This window comes from Perognathus longimembris, chromosome 7 (assembly GCF_023159225.1).
Source record: "Perognathus longimembris pacificus isolate PPM17 chromosome 7, ASM2315922v1, whole genome shotgun sequence".
Taxonomy (NCBI): domain Eukaryota; kingdom Metazoa; phylum Chordata; class Mammalia; order Rodentia; family Heteromyidae; genus Perognathus; species Perognathus longimembris.
Window position 1 is genome coordinate 13,938,116 of NC_063167.1, and position 20,581 is coordinate 13,958,696.

General features: G+C 41.8%; 1 protein-coding gene across 4 annotated transcripts in view; it reads right to left on the reverse strand.

Moving 5' to 3' along the window:
• The window catches only part of Luzp1 (leucine zipper protein 1), a 60,322-nt gene that overhangs the window by 14,313 nt on the left and 25,428 nt on the right, over positions 1-20,581 (reverse strand). The window contains exon 3 of one of the 4 annotated variants that reach the window (XM_048350464.1): positions 13,752-13,754. The exons of the other annotated variants lie outside the window; for them this stretch is intronic. The gene's annotated coding sequence lies outside the window, so the exon portion shown is untranslated. The remainder of the gene's footprint in view (positions 1-13,751; positions 13,755-20,581) is intronic. 4 annotated transcript variants of the gene reach the window in all.

Sequence of the window (20,581 nt, forward strand, 5' to 3'; positions counted from 1 at the left end):
ACCAAAAAAGTAAAGTTTAAAAAAAAAATACTGCTAAAAACAAACAAAAAGCCAGGCACTTGGGCTGGGGATATAGCCTAGTGGCAAGAGTGCCTGCCTCGGATACACGAGGTTCGATTCCCCAGCACCACATATACAGAAAACGGCCAGAAGCGGCGCTGTGGCTCAAGTGGCAGAGTGCTAGCCTTGAGCGGGAAGAAGCCAGGGACAGTGCTCAGGCCCTGAGTTCAAGGCCCAGGACTGGCCAAAAAAAAAAAGCCAGGCACTGGGCTGGGGATATGGCCTAGTGGCAAGAGTGCCTGCCTCGTATACATGAGGCCCTGGGTTCGATTCCCCAGCACCACATATACAGAAAATGGCCAGAAGTGGCGCTGTGGCTCAAGTGGTAGAGTGCTAGCCTTGAGCAAAAGGAAGCCAGGGACAGTGCTCAGGCCCTGAGTCCAAGCCCCAGGACTGGCCAAAAAAAAAACAACAAAAAACAAAGTCAGGCACTGATGATTCACACCTTTAATCCTTGCTACTAAGGAGTCTGAGATCTGTGGATCACAGTTTAAATAAAGCCAGCTGGGGCAGGAAAGTCCATGAGACTTTCATTTCCAATTAACCACCAGAAAACTGGAAGTGACACTGTGGGTCAAAGTAGAAGAGTGCTACTAACCTTGAGCAAAAAAGACATCAGGGCCAGTGCGAAGACCCTGGAGTCAAGCCCCATCCATAACTGGTGGAAAAGGGGAGGAGGGCAACTAGAAAAAGATTAAGAATTTCATGCATTTGGGGATCACTTACTGTTAAATAATTGATAAGACAAATGAGATCAGTATTATTTAATTGAGAAGTGGCCATCTTCTTTCAAAGAACCACCAAAATTGGCTCTGCTTTTTCTTCTAACAAATAGTCTGTAATTCAAACTAGGCTTCCTTGCAATTAGCCCATGATTATGAGGGTTAGCAATAGAACCACATGTCTAAAATTGTTAGTTGTTCACTTGTTTTAAGAAAGTTGGACAAAGCTAAGGACAGTGATGATACACACCTGTAATCATAGCATTGGAATGGCCAACACTCCAGGCCCGAGGCTGAGAAGACAGTTAGTTACGAGGCAAAGCTTACCTTGCCCATCTTTCCACTTTGCCCTGCTGTATAAGAAAACCTTTCCACTCTCCTCCCAGCAAGCTTTTATCTCTATTTCTTTCTCATTCCAAGTTGGCAGTCAATCTCTCTCGAATCTCAAGAAACAAACATGAGATAAGTGGACTGTTTACTGGTAAAAATCTCAGTGACAACAGTGGTCATAACAATTTTCCCCTACCTGCTTAATTAAATTCCTTTGTGGTAGATCCAAGATGAACACAGCCTATCACACTTTCTTTCTGTGACCTTAACCTAGCCTTGAAAAAAAAAAAAATCAAGAATAGCACCTAGGCCCTGAATTCAAGCCCTACAACCAAAAAAAGAGAAAGGGAGGGGGGGAGGAAATGCTAGTCAATACCACACTGAGTTTCCATGTCACTCCAGTAAGAATGACAGCCCCAAAGGAAATAAGGAAATAAAAACAGCTGGCGAAGAGTTAGGGGGAAATTAACATACCCTCATACACTGTCAGTAAGACTATAAACCAGAGAAACCACTATGGAAATCAGTATTGCAGTTCATCAAAAGATTAAAAGTAGGGCTGGGAATATGGCCTACTGGCAAGAGTGCTTGCCTCATATACATGAAGCCCTGGGTTCAATTCCCCAGCACCACATATGTAGAAAATGGTCAGAAGTGGCGCTGTGGCTCAAGTGGCAGAGTGCTAGCCTTGAGCAAAAAGAAGCCAGGGACAGTGCTCAGGCCCTGAGTTCAAGGCCCAGGACTGTCAAAAAAAAAAAAAAAAAGTAGACTTTCCCCACCAAAGCTGTGTTGGGCACAGATTCCAGAAGAGTAAATCAATACACTGGGTACACTGGGAAGACACCGTATTCCTGTGTTCACTGCAGCACTATTCACAACACATGATGGGAGCAGAGAACTTGCCCAACAAATAAAGAAGATATGATGTGAATACATACTATTACACACACACACACACACACACACACACACACACAGAAATGGTCTCATTTGCAGGGAAGAAGATGCAATTGGAGGACATCGTTCTGAGACAAGCTAAGCTAAAAAAAAAAAAAAAGAAAAACAGGGCTGCAAATGTGGCTGAGTGGCAGAGTGTTTGCCTAGCATGCACGAAGCCCTGGGTTCGATTCCTCAGTACCACATAAACAGAAAAGGCCAGAGATGATGCTATGTCTCAAGTGGTAGAGTGCTAGCCTAGAGCAAAAGAAGCTCAAGAACAGGGACCGGGTCCTGAGTTCAGTCTCCAGGACTGGCAAAAAAAAAAAAAAGTAAAACCAAAATGTGGGGCTGGGAATGTGGCATAGCAGCAGAGTGCTAGCCTTGAGCAAAAGGAAGCCAGGGACAGTGCTCAGGCCCTGAGTTCAAGGCCCAGGACTGACCAAAAAAAAAGTGTTTTCACTCATATGTGGAAGCTAGATCCAAAAGACATACATATTCATGGGCTTTCATACACACACACACACACACACACACACACACACATATATAAACACAGAATATGAATCAAATGAAGGAACTACTTAGAGGGAGAAAGAAAAAGATAACAGTGACGAACTTTTTTTTTTGCCAGTCTTGGGGCTTGAACTCAGGGCCTGGGCACTATCCTTGAGCTTCTTTTTGCTCAAGGCTAGCTCTCTACCTCTAGAGCCACAGCTCCACTTCTAGCTTTTTCTGTGGCACTGAGGAATTGAACCCAGGGCTTTGTGCATGCTGGGCCACATTCACAGTCATAATGAATAAATTTAAAATCCTTTTTTTTGTTGTTGTTGTTGTTGTTGTTAGTCATGGGCTTTAAAGACCTGTGGCTTGGGGCTGGGAATGTGGCCTAGAGGTAAGAGTGCTTGCCTCACATGCATGAATCCCTGGGTTGGATTCCTCAGCACCACATACACAGAAAAGGCTGGAAGTGGGGGCTGTGGCTCAAGAAGTAGAGTGCTAGCCTTGAGCAAAAAGAAGCCAGGGACAGTGCTCAGGCCCTCAGTTCAAGCCCCAGGACTGGCACACCAAAAAAAAAAAAAAAAAAAAAAGACCTGTGGCTTTAGACTAGAGCTCTATCACTGTGAGCCACAGCTCACTTCCGGTTTCAAGACTTCTCTGCCCCAGTCCAGTCTAAGCCACGAACAGATGGACAGACGGAAAGGGACACACTGTGGGTCCAATTCCCTCTCATCTGTATATGCATTGTCTCATTGGCTCATACACTGTTATCATGTGAGATAAGAGTAAACATCTAGATTTTGTGTGGCTTGCTGACAGCTGCAGCATCTAAACACACGACCAGCGAACTGGACCAAGATCTAGACCAGTGAGGATACTGATTACTCACACCAGCACAAGTAAACATCCTACCAAGCACACAGAACACCACCTGTAGGTCCTTGATATAAAATGCATACATCCTGAATTCACTCCAGCCCTATGGCCTTCCCACTAGCTGATCCCTCATCCCTTTGTGCAGCTGACTCCTCTTGGTCAAAGGTCAGCATAAATTTTACCAACTTAATAAAGCTTGGATCAACAAACAAGTTGTTCTCAACCTCTAATATATCACCGTGGTTTATGCTCTCTTTAGCACTTACCCCTATCTGATATTTTATTTCTTTATTATTGCCTCTCCCCTTATTTCCACTTCTCTCTAGCTCATCCTTCTATCCCAAGTACCAAGAACAGTGCCTGCCTGACAATAAGTTAGATGGGTCTACAGTCCACAAGAGTGATGTAAGCTAGAGATGTAAATGTGTATGCGTCATGTCCATAGTTAATGGTTACTAACACCAATGAGGTGGACTGAGTTCACCTAAGGAAAATGTCTATGAGCAGAGGTGAGGGGTCTGGGAGAGTCAACATTTAGTAGCTGCAATGCTAATGCTAATTTCTCATTTTTGTACTTAGTGTCCATACCACAAAAAATGTAATCTTATTCTTTTTTTAATTTATTTATTTATTGAACACAAATTTTTTGACAAGGTGTTGTACAAAAAGGGTACAGTTACATAGTAGGGCAGTGTATACATTTCTTGTGATATCTTATGCCCTGTTTTTCTTTCCCTTCTCTAGGTCAGGTAGACATATATACAATATACAATTTATCAAGAACATATACAGTTGCCACGTGGCCAAGCCCAAGAAAATTCGCTTAGGGCTTTAACGTAATCTTATTCTTTTTTTTTTTTTTTTGCCAGTCCTGGGCCTTGGGCTCAAGGCCTGAGCACTGTCCCTGGCTTCTTTTTTGCTCAAGGCTAGCACTCTGCCACTTGAGTCACAGCGCCACTTCTGGCCATTTTCTGTATATGTGGTGCTGGGGAATCGAACCCAGGGCTTCAAGTATACGAGGCAAGCGCTCTTGCCACTAGGCCATATCCCCAGCCCCCGTAATTTTATTCTTTTGTACTCCTTTTGTACTTCCAAAAGCCTAGCAAAGTATAACATATATAATCAATACATTATTATCATCACTATTACTATTATTTTGGCAGTGGTTGTCCTGGGGTCTGAGCTCTGGGCTTACCTACCATGGCCATAGTAATAACTTGTAAGAACCCAAAGACTGGGTCATTCTTAATCAAAGTCTGGAAATAGTCAACCCATTCTCCCTGATTCTTTTTTTTTTTTTTTTTTTTTTTTTTTTTTTTTTTTTTGCCAGTCCTGGGCCTTGGACTCAGGGCCTGAGCACTGTCCCTGGCTTCTTCCCGCTCAAGGCGAGCACTCTGCCACCTGAGCCACAGCGCCCCTTCTGGCCATTTTCTATATATGTGGTGCTGGGGAATCGAACCGAGAGCTTCATGTGTAAGAGGCAAGCACTCTTGCCACTAGGCCATATTCCCAGCTCCTCTTCCTGATTCTTGACAACTAAATTCTGTTGCTGACATACATGAACATAACATTTACTAATGTGTCATAGAAAAAACTGCTTTTTAACAGGTCCAGGCTGGCCTCAAACCACTGTCTTTACACCTCTGCCTCCCAAGTAGCTAGGATTACAAGTTTGAGCTACAGGCCCAGGTTCTAGCTTACAGAAAAAAGTGATATAATTTTTTATCTTTTTACAAAGCTATGAAATTTTACTACATAACGATAGCTAAGAAATGTTAAGAAAATTTTTTTCTTTTTAAAGAGAAGTGGTGGCTCATACCTGTACTACAATCCTAGTTACTCAAGGAGGCTAAGATCTGAGAATCATGGTTCAAAGTCAGCTCAGGCAGGAAAGTCTATGAGACTCTTATCTTGAATAAACTACTCAGAAAAAGCTGAAGTGGAGCTGTGACTCAAGTGGTAGAGTGCTAGCCTTGAGCAAAAGAACTCTGCTCAGGGATAGCACCTGGTCCCTGAGTTCAATTCCCAGTACTGGCGCGCGCACACACACACACACACACACACACACACACACACACACACACACACACACACACACACACACACACAGAGCCAGGCATCACTGGCTCATGCCTGTAATCATACCTACTCAAGAGGCTGAGAAATGAGGATTACAGTTCAAAGCCTGCCCCAGCAGGAAAAGTCCATGAAACTCCAATCACCAATTAACCACTGAAGAGCCAAAAGTGGAGCTGTGTCTCAAGTGGTAGTAGAGTGCTAGCCTTAAGCATAAAAACTCAGAGATACTGACCAAGTCCCAAGTTCAAACCCCAGTACAAAAAGAAAAGAGAAAATAGCAACAGAGAGAAGGGGAGAGAAATGAGAAAAATGGGAAAAGGGCCTATGGCTAAAGAAACCTACCAACCAATCACAATGTGTGAACCTTAGATTCTAATTCAAACCATAAAATTTTTACTCCAGAAAAACGTTTAGGAGGCTGCAAGAGTACTTGCCTCGTATACATGAAGCCCTAGGTTTGATTCCTCAGCACCACATATATAGAAAACAACCAGAAGTGGCCCTGTGGCTCAAGTGGCAGAGTGCTAGCCTTGAGCAAAAGGAAGCCAGGGACAGTGCTCAGGCCCGGAGTCCTAGCCCCAGGACTGGCAAAAAAGGAAGGGAGGGAAGGGAAAGAGGGAAGGGAGGGGGGAGGGAGGGAGAGGAGGGAGGGAGGGAGGGGAGGGAAGAAGGAAGGACATTTAAATAACTTGACATTTAATGATATTGATGGATTCTTATTCATTCTGATATATTAAATTGATAGAGTTTTATTATTTTTTAAATACTGGGAGGGTCCTTAAGAGTCCTTAGAATGTATGTGTATCTACAGATACACACATACCCATGTACTAATACATAAATTATAGAGTATTAGAATTTTGCTTGAAAATACAAGGTGAGACTTTGGGGGCAGAGCTCAGTGATGGAATGAATGCATGCAGCTCTAGGTTCGGGGGGAGGAAGATAAGGGGTAGAGTTACATGTATGGGAGTAAAAAGAAGGAAAACTGGTCATGAGTCTCTAATTGTGAGAAACTGGGTGCATGAGGGTTCTTCAAGAAGAAAAATGGGAACCAAGTGCAGTAGCTCAAGCCTGTAATGCCAGCTACTCAGAAAGTAGAGACCTGAAGCATTACAGTTTGAGGCCAGCCCAAGCAAAAGTTTCTTGAGACCTCATCTCAACAAATAAGCTGGGTGTGGCAGGACTGTCATCCTCTCACCTATAACCTCCCATATGTGTTGGGATTATAGTCTGAAGCCTACTTGGGCAAAAACACAAGATCCTTTCTGGGAAAAAAAATAATAATGATAATGTAGTGCCCCCCCCAAAAAAGAAAGACCAGACAGCAGTCATGGCTCAAGTTGTAGAGCACTTCGCCTAGCAATCTGAGTCCCTACTTCAAATCACCATACCACCAATAACACACACACACACACACACACACACACACACACACACACACACGTAGAATGGAGGAGAGGCTGGGTAAAATTTGAGGGCCCAAGTGTTTTCCAATTCTGATTATCTGAGATCCCAAAGCTTATGCTACACAGCAACTCTGCCCTTCTCCTGGTTTCCTAAACTTGATATACCACTACAGTTTATGCTGGTAACCAGCATCAACATTTTCCCACATGACTGCTGAGAACTTACATGTGGTAAGTTAAAATAAGTGTTTGGGGGCTGGGGATATAGCCTAGTGGCAAGAGTGCCTGCCTCAGATACACGAGGCCCTAGGTTCGATTCCCCAGCACCACATATACAGAAAACGGCCAGAAGTGGCGCTGTGGCTCAAGTGGCAGAGTGCTAGCCTTGAGCGGGAAGAAGCCAGGGACAGTGCTCAGGCCCTGAGTCCAAGGCCCAGGACTGGCCAAAAAAAAAAGTGTTTGGACAATGTGGCCCTAGTAGCTATATAGAATGGAGAGTGGCTACCTGCCTCACAAACCAGATGGAATCATTCTACAGCTTCCTAGTACGTGGAACTTCAACAAACTATCACTTGTTATACTTTATTATGGCCTGGCTCAGGACACTAAAACCCCTTGCCTAAATAAATATTTTAACGTTTTCTCCAAATGCTATATATAGCTGCTTTTTTCTTTTAATTGGTGCTGGAATTTGAACTCAGAGCTGTCTTCAGGTGGCACTCTACCTACCACTTGAGACATACTTCCAGCCCTGCTTTTTGCTGGTTAAGGCTTAGGTACTTTTCTGCTTTGAACAGCAATCCTCTGGATCTCCACTTCCTAAATAGCTAGGATTACAAGCATGAACCACTGGTGCCTAAGACAGCTTAATTTCTTAATTCTTTAAACTTCTGAGTTGATGAGGATGACCTATTTTGCAATCTTGTTCACCTATCTTTAAAATGTCATGGTCTACACACAAAGCAAGAAATTTTAACAGGAAAGGAACCATACCTAGTTATTTCCTTTAGTCTAATTCTTAAATTGAAGAACAAACTTTTGAAGTTCCTGTTAGTAGTTCTTTTATGGGTGGGGGAAAATAAAGAAGACTGATCCCAGAGTGTTGGTAGGCTCAGTTGGTGTGGGGGGGAGGGGGGAACTGATCTCTATCCTCAGCCCTCAAAATTCTTCCTAAAGGAGAAAAGTCACATAATAAAGTGAAACTGATAGGGAAATAACTGAGAACTTACTAACCAGTTCTTATACTTGCTAGGGAAATACTACCATTTCCACTGCAATATCCCACTTCTATAAAAGATGCCCATGTTCTAATCAATCATGATAGTTTCAATTAGCCATACAATATTCAAATCCTAACCCCTACCCCCACCCCTTCTTTGAGAATGGTCTTCCACAAGCATGGTGACACATGCCTGCAATCCCAGCTACTCAGGAGGCCAAGGCAAGAGGATAATCTGAAACCAGGAGTTCAGGACCAACCTGGGCAAGAGAAAAGGGAGAGAAGGGAAGGGGAGGAGGGGTAGGGAGGAGTGGAAGAAGGAAAGGAGGATGAGAAAAAATAGTTATGAATAGCCATACTCAAACTTCTGGCCTACATCTTTGATTATGAAGTTAAAGATATTAGAGTAAGGGGCTGGGAATATGGCCTAGTGGCAAGAGTGCTTGCCTCGTATACATGAGGCCCTGGGTTCGATTCCTCAGCACCATATACAGAAAATGGCCAGAAGTGGCGCTGTGGCTCAAGTGGCAGAGTGCTAGCCTTGAGCAAAAAAGAAGCCAGGGACAGTGCTCAGGCCCTGAGTTCACGGCCTAGGACTGGCCAAAAAAAAAAAGATATTAGAGTAAAATATTTTCCAGAAAAAAGTTGTAAACTAGTGGCCAAAGAGCAATAGCCCCCAGCATTTCGGTATTCAGTAATGCACAGCTAACCTCGTTGTGTACTTTTTTTCTTACTTCCTTTTTCCCCCCAGTCCTACGGCTTGGGACTCAGGGCCTGGGCACTGTCCCTGGCTTCTTTTGCTCAAGGCTGGCACTCTACCTCTATAGCCACAGAGCCACTTTGGGCCTTTTGTTTATGTGGTGCTGAGGATTCAAACCCAGGGCTTCATGCATGCTAGGCAAGCACTCTACTACTAAGCCACATTCCCAACCCCTTACTACCTATTTTTATTTTAGAGTACTACTAGTCTTGAGCACAAAAGCTCAGAGATGGCACCCAGGCCATGAGTTCAAACTCCAGGACAGACAGGTAGGTAGGTAGGTTGGTATTTCTTCAGTGGTATAACATGCATAAAATTTAGAATCTCTAAGAAACAAATCCAAAGGACATTTTAATAGCACTCAATAAAGATGTGCTGCATGAAAAACAGCTTAATGTCTACTAAAAACTGTAAGGTTCGCCAGAAAGGAAACCCACCACATGGATCAGGAGAAAGGAGTTTATTGGGGAGAAAGCAAACTACCAGCCCACACCACAAGATGGAGGTGCAGGGATTCAAAGGGGGAGGAAAAAGAGAAAGAGAAAGGCAGAAAGACAGAGTAAGAGAGAAAAGGAAAGAGAGTGGGGACTGTGTTGAGCCAGATAATATAGGAAAAGGTGGGAGACATGACCAGGTGGACTGGATCTGAGAAAAGGAGGTAACTGCCTCCAGGTGTGCCAGTTACCTAGGTAACTTCAGGTACTGGGTGCAGACTTACACAGGTAAGGGCATCTGCATGGGGGTGGACCTTACAAAAACCACTAATGACAAAGGCATGGCTCAAGTAGTAAGTAAAGTACTTGCCTACACCTAGCAAGGCCGAAGTTCAAGTCCTAGTACCTCCCTAACAACAAAAAAGTCTAAAAGCCTAGAGATGGGCAGCAAACGTCAAGTTAACTGGGAAAACAGCAAATCAGGTTCTAAGGAAGTTTCACCAAAAGTCATGCTTGTGGTGTACAAGACACACTCTGGTTTTAAGGAGTACATCTACAGCCCAAGTGAATGCTGACATGCAAATTTCCTCCTCAGGCATCTCAACCAGCAGCAGCTCACCCGTCACCCACTCCTCCCACCAGCGTCAGGATTGCAGGAGTTAAGCCAAACAGTACTAAAAGTTAGGAGGAAATAAGCATGCCACCTGACACTTTTCTGGCACAGCCTAAGCCGATTAGTTTAGGTTACAAACATGACTGCAAGATTCCAGTATGATGATGAAACCACTCTTTTTCTGAAAACTAAAAATAACCTATTATCAAAACTGGTGCATTCCTTAAGTATTTCTGCACTGTCAGCAGCCTAAAATTCTATTTACTCAAGCCCTTCATCTAGTCTAGAGTATCTTATTATATCAACGTCTCCGTACCTCCCTGTCTTCCCCTCTTCTCATCCTAACTTCAGCCTGTAAACAGAGAAAGAGATCCAAACTCCTTTCCTAACTCATGCGTTTAGAGTTTCTCTTCCAATAAACAAGCATATACAGAGCTCCTTGGCTCCTGCCTGTGTAAGAGTCACAACTTCAAGAGGTGAGCTGCAGCAAAGGATAATGAAAAAGCAAAGAAAAAAATGAAAGACAAGATAGGGCATGATGATCAGGAAGTCAGCTAAATGCTTTTCATTCAGGCAGGAATGGAAAGAGCCCCACCCACCTAGAAGAATACAGACTAAGACCAAATGGTGTCCAGTACAGAGCCAGATTGTGCTTTTACCACTTTAGAACATAGACATCCAGCCTGCCCTGAGGACTCTCTAAGAATCATGAAGCTATCCTTGGGCTGGTGACTTTTTACAGGGGAAATAAACTCCCATAGTTTAAAGCCAAAGAAGTCAAATTGCAGCTTTTCAGAGCTAAGAGAAAAACTCAATTCATACCACTAATAATTGAGTTTTGAGAAAGCTAGAAAACTGTCCCAGATGGCTCCTCCAGCTCTCAGGCCTGGGGTTAAGCCAGCATTCCTCTTCCCAAAGCAAAAAATATGGACTTTGAACTTCCTTGTTCTTTGCAATAGAATCAGAAAAAATGCCACCTTTAAGGCTCCAACAGGTATTTGTTATTCCAGAACATTCACTTGGGATACACATTAATTACTTCCTACAGATTCAAGTACCCTTCCCTAACTCTTACGTTTCACAACTTTTTTTTTTGGTCCTGTAACTTGAACTCAAGGCCTGGGCACTGTCATTGAGCTTCTGTTTTGTGTTCAAGGCTAGTGCTCTACCACTTAAATAAACCACAGTTCCACTTCTGACTTTTTGCTGGTTAATTGGAAATAAGGGATTCACAGACTTTCCTGCCTCAGCTGACTTCAAACTGCTATGCCATCCTCCTAGCTCAGATTCCTGAGTAACCACTGGCACCAGCTCCTTATGTAACTCTTAAAAAAAAAAGTTATCTAGAAAATCTATAGTCTCAGAAACATTTCTCCTAAAATAAAAACGTGGCTTAAGTCCATCCAAGAAGCACTGTGGTAAAGATCTAAAACAGAAGCTATGCTGTGCAACAGCATCAAACAGTACCAAAACCTTAGATTCACACTCAAGCAATATCCCAGCTGAAGAGATCCTTGGTAAACAATTTTCCAGTCCATCCTTTCATTTTAAAGATGGAGAAAATAAGTCCCAGAGAGGAAACAGAGGCTTAAAGCAAAGCTGAGGCTAATGTCCAGCCTGCTGCAAACTCAAGCATCTTATGCTACACCGTTATCTTTTTCACAAGTTTGTGGGATCAAGTAGCAGAGCAAAGAGTGAAAGAAAGTAAATACAGGAAATGGTAACAAGCAAAAGAATATAAATATAGTATATGGTGCTAGGCAAAGACGCCCACCCTTTGGGAGCTCTACTATTTTTGTAATGAGACTCAAAACCAGTTGCTACTCACATGCCTTAATTTAAGGAGCTCTTCTCTCTTAAATATCATTTAATTTTTATTAAGAAGATATAAACTTCCACTCATACTTCAATGGGCTCTCCAATCACTAAACAGGAAAAAAAAAAAAAAAACGAACACCTAACAGCAACTTTAAAACAAAACCAGATCTTTTGGGGGAAAGGGACACTGGACGGGGGGGGGGGGGGGAAGGTGGGTGCGGGCGCAGGGCCAGTCTTGGGGCTTGAACTCTGGGCCTGGGCACTCTCCCTGAGCTCTTCAACTCAAGGCTAGCACTCTACTACTTTGGGCCCCAGGGCCACTTCCAGTTTACTGGTGGTTAATTAGAGCTTGCCTGGGCAAGCTCCGAACCACGATCCTCAGATCTCAGCCCTCCTGAGTAGCTAGGATTACAGGCGTGAGCCACCTGCACCTGGCAGAACACTTTTTTTTTTTTTTTTAATGACAAGCCTGGATGACTCCACTGAAGGAAGCCACATTACCTGACTTCTAACTCTAGTCAGGGAAATACAATTTTACTTCTCTAAATCCTAGTTTCTTTGATAGAATAAAAAGTATATGCTTTCACTGATGCTAAAAAGCCCAATTTCAACAGAAGCCTTAGCACTACACAAAAGGCTAAGTATAAAGTCTTGAGGTTGACCACAATAGCAGAAAAGCTTCTTTCTCAGCTCTTACAACCTGACAGAAACATTAAAGTGAAAGCTGGGGCATAGTTTCTTCAACAATGTGCCCACTAATACGTTGGTTGCCTATGATGCTTTTAAGGATCTGGTTTGACCAGTACACACAGATTGTTTAAATTTAACTTTGATGACTGTTTCCCTCTCTTACCTTGAAACCGAATTTAATAATTCTTTTTTTTTTTTTTTTTTTTTTTTTTTTGGCCAGTCCTGGGCCTTGGACTCAGGGCCTGAGCACTGTCCTTGGCTTCTTCCCGCTCAAGGCTAGCACTCTGCCACTTGAGCCACAGCGCCGCTTCTGGCCGTTTTCTGTATATGTGGTGCTGGGGAATCGAACCTAGGGCCTCGTGTATCCGAGGCAGGCACTCTTGCCACTAGGCTATATCCCCAGCCCCAAATTTAATAATTCTTAAGTGTCTACTATTACTTTCTCAGCAACCTCATGTCTTTCTCTCTTACTAAGGTATTTGCACGTTATAGGTACATATTATGTATATGCATATTGTCTTAATAATCACAAATAAATAATTAGAAATGAACAGAAAACACAAGTGCTCAATGTGAACAGGAGCAAGTTTATCAGTCTAGAGCCAATTCAGACTTCTCTATTCTGAGGCTGTTATTTCCTAGTGATGTGGCTGATGGTGAAAACACAAGAAAGATGAAGACTTTGTTTTCTGCTATCGCATCAACACTCCTTAAAATAAAGGATACAAGCATACCAGAGATTAAAGCCAAGTTAAATCAATGCAAAGTTAATACAAGCTCTAATGTAAATTACGCAAAAATAATGAGTCTTAAATAAGCAGGTACTTGCCTGCCCTCCCACTAAGCCTGGGGTAAAGATGATTTCAATCAACAAGATTACAAGTGGCAATTTTCAAACCTCAGTACAGATACAGAATTACCTGGGTTCTTGTTCAAATTGCAGGCTCCCAGGCTACTGTCTTCCAACAGTCTTATTAAGTGGCTCTGTGGTCAATCCAATAGTTTTGCATTTGCATTCTGCTAGTCAAAAGACTTAAAAACCAAAGGGGCAAAATTCACTAGATACCCTGGACATCCGAATATCCTGGAGAGGTATAGCCTATAATTTAAAGTGCGTGTGTTCCACAGCATATAGGGTGACTTGCAACGACACCAAATCCACTTTCCCTTTACATAGACATTTTTGAGAATATGGCTAGTTTCAATGATTTAACAAGGGACTAGCCCTCCTAAGGTAAAAGTAACTTCTGAAGCCTGCTCCCTCACACTAAGAGCCTTTCTAAATGATGACTGAAACACACCACCTGCTTAGATTCCTTTTCTTTAAGGGTCACATTCCTTGCCTTCATTCTGGGTTGTTTGCTTGCTATATCTTAGTGAAGACTTCCATATCATCCTATTCAAAGTAAGATCCAATTTAAAATAAGGACTCTAACCAGGAGTGGTGGCACATACACAGGTAATCCCAGTACTCATGAAGCTGAGACAAGAGGACCATGAATTTGTAGCCAGCTTCAGCCTTGGTTAGTGAGACTTTTCCGAAAACAATCAGACAGACACTTCTTCTCCTAACTTGATACTTGCTTATTTCTCTTCATGTTTCTGTGCATTTTCTGAGGCTTATTATGTTTTGTATGTATTCACCTCCCTTACTAGAATGCAACTCTATAACCCACCATGAATTCTATATTCCTAGAATCTCAAACAGTGCCTGTAACAGGTTCTCTACATAGTTTTACAAATGAATACGGCACTACTTCAGGAAAAATACACACATATACACACACATACACTATGTATTTTTATATATAGGTGTATATTTATAAATATATAGTGTATAAATGTTTTATGTAAGTACATGTCATATATATTTGTATCTTTCATCTCTTGTAGATTACTGGCTTCACTCATTTGCCTGCTGGACTTTTTGCCCTGTGTGGCCATTCTTGCTTCTAATGGCTACATCACTGAGGAAACTGGACATAGGTACAACATCAAAACAGTGCCCTGCACCATACTTTCACTACTCTAGCTCAATTTCAACAAAACCTTAAAGTTAAGGTTTCGTCTGCAAGTTTCCCAATGACTTATACTCCATAGAAATGACATGGCTTCCTAACAGTAGGAAGACCACAAAGAAGAGCTACAAGTTTCAACCAAAACAGAACACAGCATAGTGTGGCAAAAATCACTCCATTCTATTCTGTAATAAGACATTTCCTGTCAATACTCAGCTAACAGACCTATGATTAGTAATATCTTAAATAGTGTATACTATACTGTTTTTCTGTCTTTTACTCTATTTGTCAAAACAATTCATATAATATATATAAATCATGATACTAATTTTAGAGATTAGTAAACTAAAGCTCCAAGGTCTAACAATTTGCAACTAATAAGTAACAAGGCTGTGGTATGTATTCAGATCAACTTGACTTCAAAATTCTTACTTCTAAGCAACCCCCCATCTCTCAATCTCTTCACTATTCCTGGCACAAAGAATGAGAGTTGAATGTGGTATTGTATTTATTTTGTTTTTTCCAGTCCTGGGACTTGAACTCAGGGCCATCAGGGCCTGGCCGCTCTCCCTGAGCCTCTTTGTGCTCAAGGCTAGCTCTCTACCACCGGAGCCACAGCGCTGCTTCCAGCTTTTTCCTGCGTATTTTATTAGAAATAAGAGTCTCATGGGCTTTCCTGCCTGGGCTGGCTCCGAACTATGATCCTCAGATCTCAGCCTCCTGAGTAGCTGGAATTACAGGCATGAGCAGCCACCAGTGCCTGGCTGAATATGGCATTTTAATGCAAACTCATGCATCTAGTCCTTTTTTTAAAAATTTTTTTTACTGTTATTATAAAGCTGATGAACAGAGGAGTTACAGTTATGCAAGTGATGAGTGCATTTCTTTTTGGACAATGGCTTTTTTTCCCTGGCTTTGCCAGATTTTTCCCTCTTGACCCCACTCACAAGTTGTATAGTTCATTTTCAACAGTAAGTAACCACCGCTGCACTTGTTTACTTTGTCCCTCCATTTGTGCTCCTTCCTTACCCCTCAAATACACATAAACTAAAGAATCAAATTCTTTAATTTCAATTTTAGTTCCAGAAACAAAAGTAAATTCTAATTCATTTAGCTCCTTTTAAACAGTAAAAATAGTAATAGCCTTTTCAGGAATGTATATAAAATTTTAGGTGAATATATGTAATACATACTTTTATAAATGAAGTCAGCTTAGCTAACTAAATATTTATATGTTTTATATATATTAATATGTATAAATATTCAGCCTAACACAATTCATTACTCTGGGAGTTTGGGGGAATTACTGGGAGAGGTTTGTTTCCCTGGTTTTATTTTTATGTGTTTTATGAGACAGAATCTCTTGCTATGTTGCCACCCCATACTCCCACACAAGTGTGTTGAGATACAAAATATACCCCACCACCACCACACCAGTTGGAAATCTAGATATAAAGCAGGTAAAGTCATAAGAAGCGGTCTAATTTTGTGCACTAAGGCAGATGTGAAGGAAAACTTGAGTTTAAGTTACTAACCTCTAAGTTCCAGCTTGAAATAGGATTAAATGTACTTGGTTCCCTATCTAATGGTGCCCTAAAGTTCAAGTGTAATAGACCCTGTAAGTATTAAACAAAAATAATTACTAGTGTGCACTAATGGCAAGATAAAAGCAGTGACACAGACCCTTATGGTATCATTGCCAGCATTATCAAAAGACTGAGTGGATCTGGGGCTGGGAATATGGCCTAGTGGCAAGAGCGTTTGCCTCATATACATGAAGCCCTGGGTTCGATTCCCCAGTACCACATATATAGAAAATGGCCAGAGGTGGCACTGTGGCTCAAGTGGTAGAGTGCTAGCCTTGAGCAAAAAGAAGCCAGGGACAGTGCTCGGGCCCTGAGTCCAAGGCCCACGACTGGCCAAAAAAAAAAAAAAAAAAAAAGACTCACTGGATCTGAAGCACTGAAACAAACATCTTCAATTCCAGTTAGTTTATTCTTAAGAAAGGACGTGGTCTACCTTTTTGTGTCTAAGGGCCATCTCTCCAACTACACTATTCTCAATAGCAGAGACCTGGAATATATACCTCAATAATGTGCTATTGGTTTTGAGAAGGATTATAGCAATATCCTCACCACATACCAAGGAAGGCAGATGATGGGGTCTGGGCTCCTTACTCTATATTTAAATAACTCTCTCTACTTTCATGCTATGGCACTTATCTACGTATGTGTGTGTGTGTGTGCGTGTGTGCACGCGCTAGTGTGTATACATCAATCCCAAGGCCTAAACCCAGAACCTAGCTATTTTTCTCTTCTTTTTCAATATATAAAGCAAACTTTTAAAAATTATATAATAAAGGTGATGTCACAGAGGGGATACAGTTACATAAGTCAGGTAACAAGTACATTTCTTTTTGGACAATGTCATCCCTTCCCTTACTCTCTCCCAGTTTTTCCTTCCCATCCCCATCCATAAGTTGTATAGATCATTTTCAACATAGAGGCTAGTGAGTACCAATGCTGTGTTTGTTTACCCTTTGTCCCTCTATTTCTGTGCTTCCCTCTTACCCTCCTAAAGACAGATATGACAAAGAAAACAACAAATACAAAACCTTGTTTCCATTTGATGGAATGAATTTTGTCCCTGAGCTTTTGTGCACAAGGCTAGCGCTCTACCACTTGAGCCACAACTCCACTTCCGGAGATAAGAGTCTCATGAATTTTCCATTTCAGATTGGCTTCTAATCAAGATCCTCAAATCTCAGCCTCCTAAGTAACTGGCATTACAAGGCCTGAGGGACCAGCAACCGCTCTAGATGATTTCTTTTTTTTTTTTTTTGGCCAGTCCTGGGCCTTGGACTCAGGGCCTAAGCACTGTCCCTGGCTTCTTCCCGCTCAAGGCTAGCACTCCGCCACTTGAGCCATAGCGCCGCTTCTGGCCGTTTTCTGTATATGTGGTGCTGGGGAATCGAACCTAGGGCCTCGGGTATCCGAGGCAGGCACTCTTGCCACTAGGCTATATCCCCAGCCCTCTAGATGATTTCTTACAGCTATAACAGCTCTCTTTCTTAGGGAAAAAGCTTATAAATATGATTAGGGAAGCCAATTAATATGCTGGGAGTTAGTCTTCTATAAATTTTTAAAAGTTAGGCAGAATATAAAGACTCAATCATCTTAAAAGACAGCATCAGTTCTAATTAAATGCCATAGAATACATAGAATGACGATTAGATTAGCATGGAATAAAAAAAAATTACAGCAGGGGGTAGGTGAAAGAAAAACTGTTCGGGATTTACTAGGATTATATTACATAATTGTACTCTAAATAATGACCAAGTAATCTAAAAATCTCCTCATTCAGCCAGCCTCTAATGGCTCATGCCTGTAATACTAATTAGTTAGGAGGTTGGGCCCTAGAGAATCAAGGTTCAAAGCCAGCCCAATAAGATCCTATCTCCAATGGAGTCTCATAGACTCCATGGTCATGAATGACCCTTGCCCTAATAAAATTCAGATTATAAAGATGATAACATGCTTCAGAGTTTTGTAACAGATTTTAACAACTCAGCTTTCTTATAATTCATTATTTCCTCTAACCCATCAACAACTAAACCTTCCAACTATTCAGCAAATTACCCTTCACCAAACTTTCCTAAGGAAAGATCGGCCCCCGCTTCCTTTATTTTTCACATCTGTTACTACATTTATATATACACTATTTGCACAATTTGAATTTTACATCTGCAAGTAATCAAGTTGTTAAGAATTAGAATTCGATGGCCTATACTCTGAACTCAGGCAACAACAAATGCTGGAGGGGGTGAGGGGAAAAAGGAACCCTTCTCCATTGTTGGTGGGAGTGCAAATTAGTACAACCACTTTGGAGAACAGTATGGAGGTTTCTCAAAAAGCTCAATATATCTGGGGGGGAAAAAAAAGCTCAATATAGACCTACCCTATGACCCAGCCATACCACTCCTAGGCATCTATCCTGAACAGCAGGTCCCAAGATATCAAAAAGACATTTGCACTTCCATGTTTATCGCTGCACAATTCACAATAGCCAAAATATGGAATCAGCCCAGATGCCCCTCCACAGATGAATGGATCAAAAAAATATGGTACCTATACACAATGGAATACTACATAGCAATTAGGAATGGTGAAATATTGTTATTCGCAGGGAACTGGTCAGAACTTGAACAAATAATGTTGAGCGAGACAAGCCTAGAACACAGAAAACAAAGGGGCATGATCTCCCTGATATATGACTGTTAAGATGGGGTGATGGGGAGGCAGTAGAGACCAGGTCTGTGAAACCAAAAACTTCTTGTCAAATGGTATTTCCCACAGGATTGGGTCAGTGACCCAACATTATGTAACCAAAACCAAACAACTACTCAACATATAAAGGTCAAAAATTGACATCTCAGTGGAATACAATAGCTCAAAAGCTATGTATTGTACGTTCATATAAGACTATTGTCGACATATTGTCTAATGTCGACATTACATGTAAAGCCCTAGGCGAATTTTCTTTGGCGTGGGCCATGTGGCTACTGTATATGTTCTTGGTACATTGTGTATTATATATATGGTATTATATATATATATATATGTCTACCTGACCTAGAAAAGGGAAAGAAAAATAGGGTGTAAGAAATCACAAGAAATGTACACACTGCCCTACTATGTAACTGTACCCTTTTTGCACAACACCTTGTCAAAAAAAATTTAATTAATAAATTACAAAAAAAAAGAATTAGAATTTGAGTGCACACAGTAGGTAATAATAGCTGAATAAACAAAGTTAGTACACAAAGGATTAACATAAATAAGAAGTATAAAACCAGGTACCTGTTCCTCACACCTGTAACCCTAGCTACTCAGGAGGCTGAGATCTGAAGACTGCAGTTCAAAGTCAGCCTGGGTAGGAAGGTCCATGAGACTCTTACCTCCACTCCAATTACCACCAGAAAACCAGAAGTGGAGTTGTGTCTCTAAGCACTAGCCTTAATGAAACGTAAAAGCTCAGGGACAGCACCCAGGCCCCACATTCAAGCCCCATGACTGACAAAAAAGAAAAAGAAAATGAAGTATCAAGAAGTGTCCTAGGGGGGCTGGGGATATGGCCTAGTGGCAAGAGAGCTTGCTTCGTATACATGAGGCCCTGGGTTCAATTCCCCAGCACCACATATACAGAAAACGGCCAGAAGTGGTGCTGTGGCTCAAGTGGCAGAGTGCTAGCCTTGAGCAAAAGGAAGCCAGGGACAGTGCTCAGGCCCTGAGTCCAAGGCCCAGGACTGGCCAAAAAAAAAAAAGTGTCCTAAGGGCTGGGAATATGGCTTAGTGGTAGAGTGCTTGCCTAACATGCACGAAGCTCTGGGTTCAATTCCTCAGCACCATATAAACAGAAAAGGCTGGAAGTGGCACTGTGGCTCAAGAGGTAGAGTGCCAACTGGATATTGTATATATGCTTATCTGAACTAGGGAAGGGAAAGAAAAATGAGGGTGGGTGTAACATATGAAAAGAAATGTACTCACTACCTTATTATGTAACTGTACCCCCTCTGTACATCACCTTGTCAATAAAATTTATAATAAAAAAAAAAAGACGTAGAATGCCAGCCTTGAGCAAAAAAGCCAGGGTCAGTGCTCAGGCCCTGAATCCAAGCCCAGGACTGGCAAAAAAAAAAAAAAAAGAAGAAGAAGTGTCTTGGGACTGGAAATGTGGCTTAGTGGTATAGTGCTTGCCTAGTATGCATGAAGCCCTGGGTTCAAGCCCTGAGTTTGAGCCCCAGAACTGGCAAAAAAAAAAGTGTCAACAGCTACAAAGTTAAAATTCCTTAGTCTCTCACTTAATTCTGGGCATGTTGGGCAATATCTTTTTCCTACCTAGGACAGATCTATCTACTCATTATTTCCCAAGGACAAATTCCTTCACACCAAACCTTTGTTCAGACACTTCTCCTGCCTGGGATGCCATTCTCCATCTCATCAAATCTAAGAAAGAAATCAGTACTATCTCTTCTTTCTGGAACCCTTCCATTCCCACTGCTTATTAACTTTCCATTGTTGAATACCTAGTACCATTTAGCAGATAAGGATAGCCTA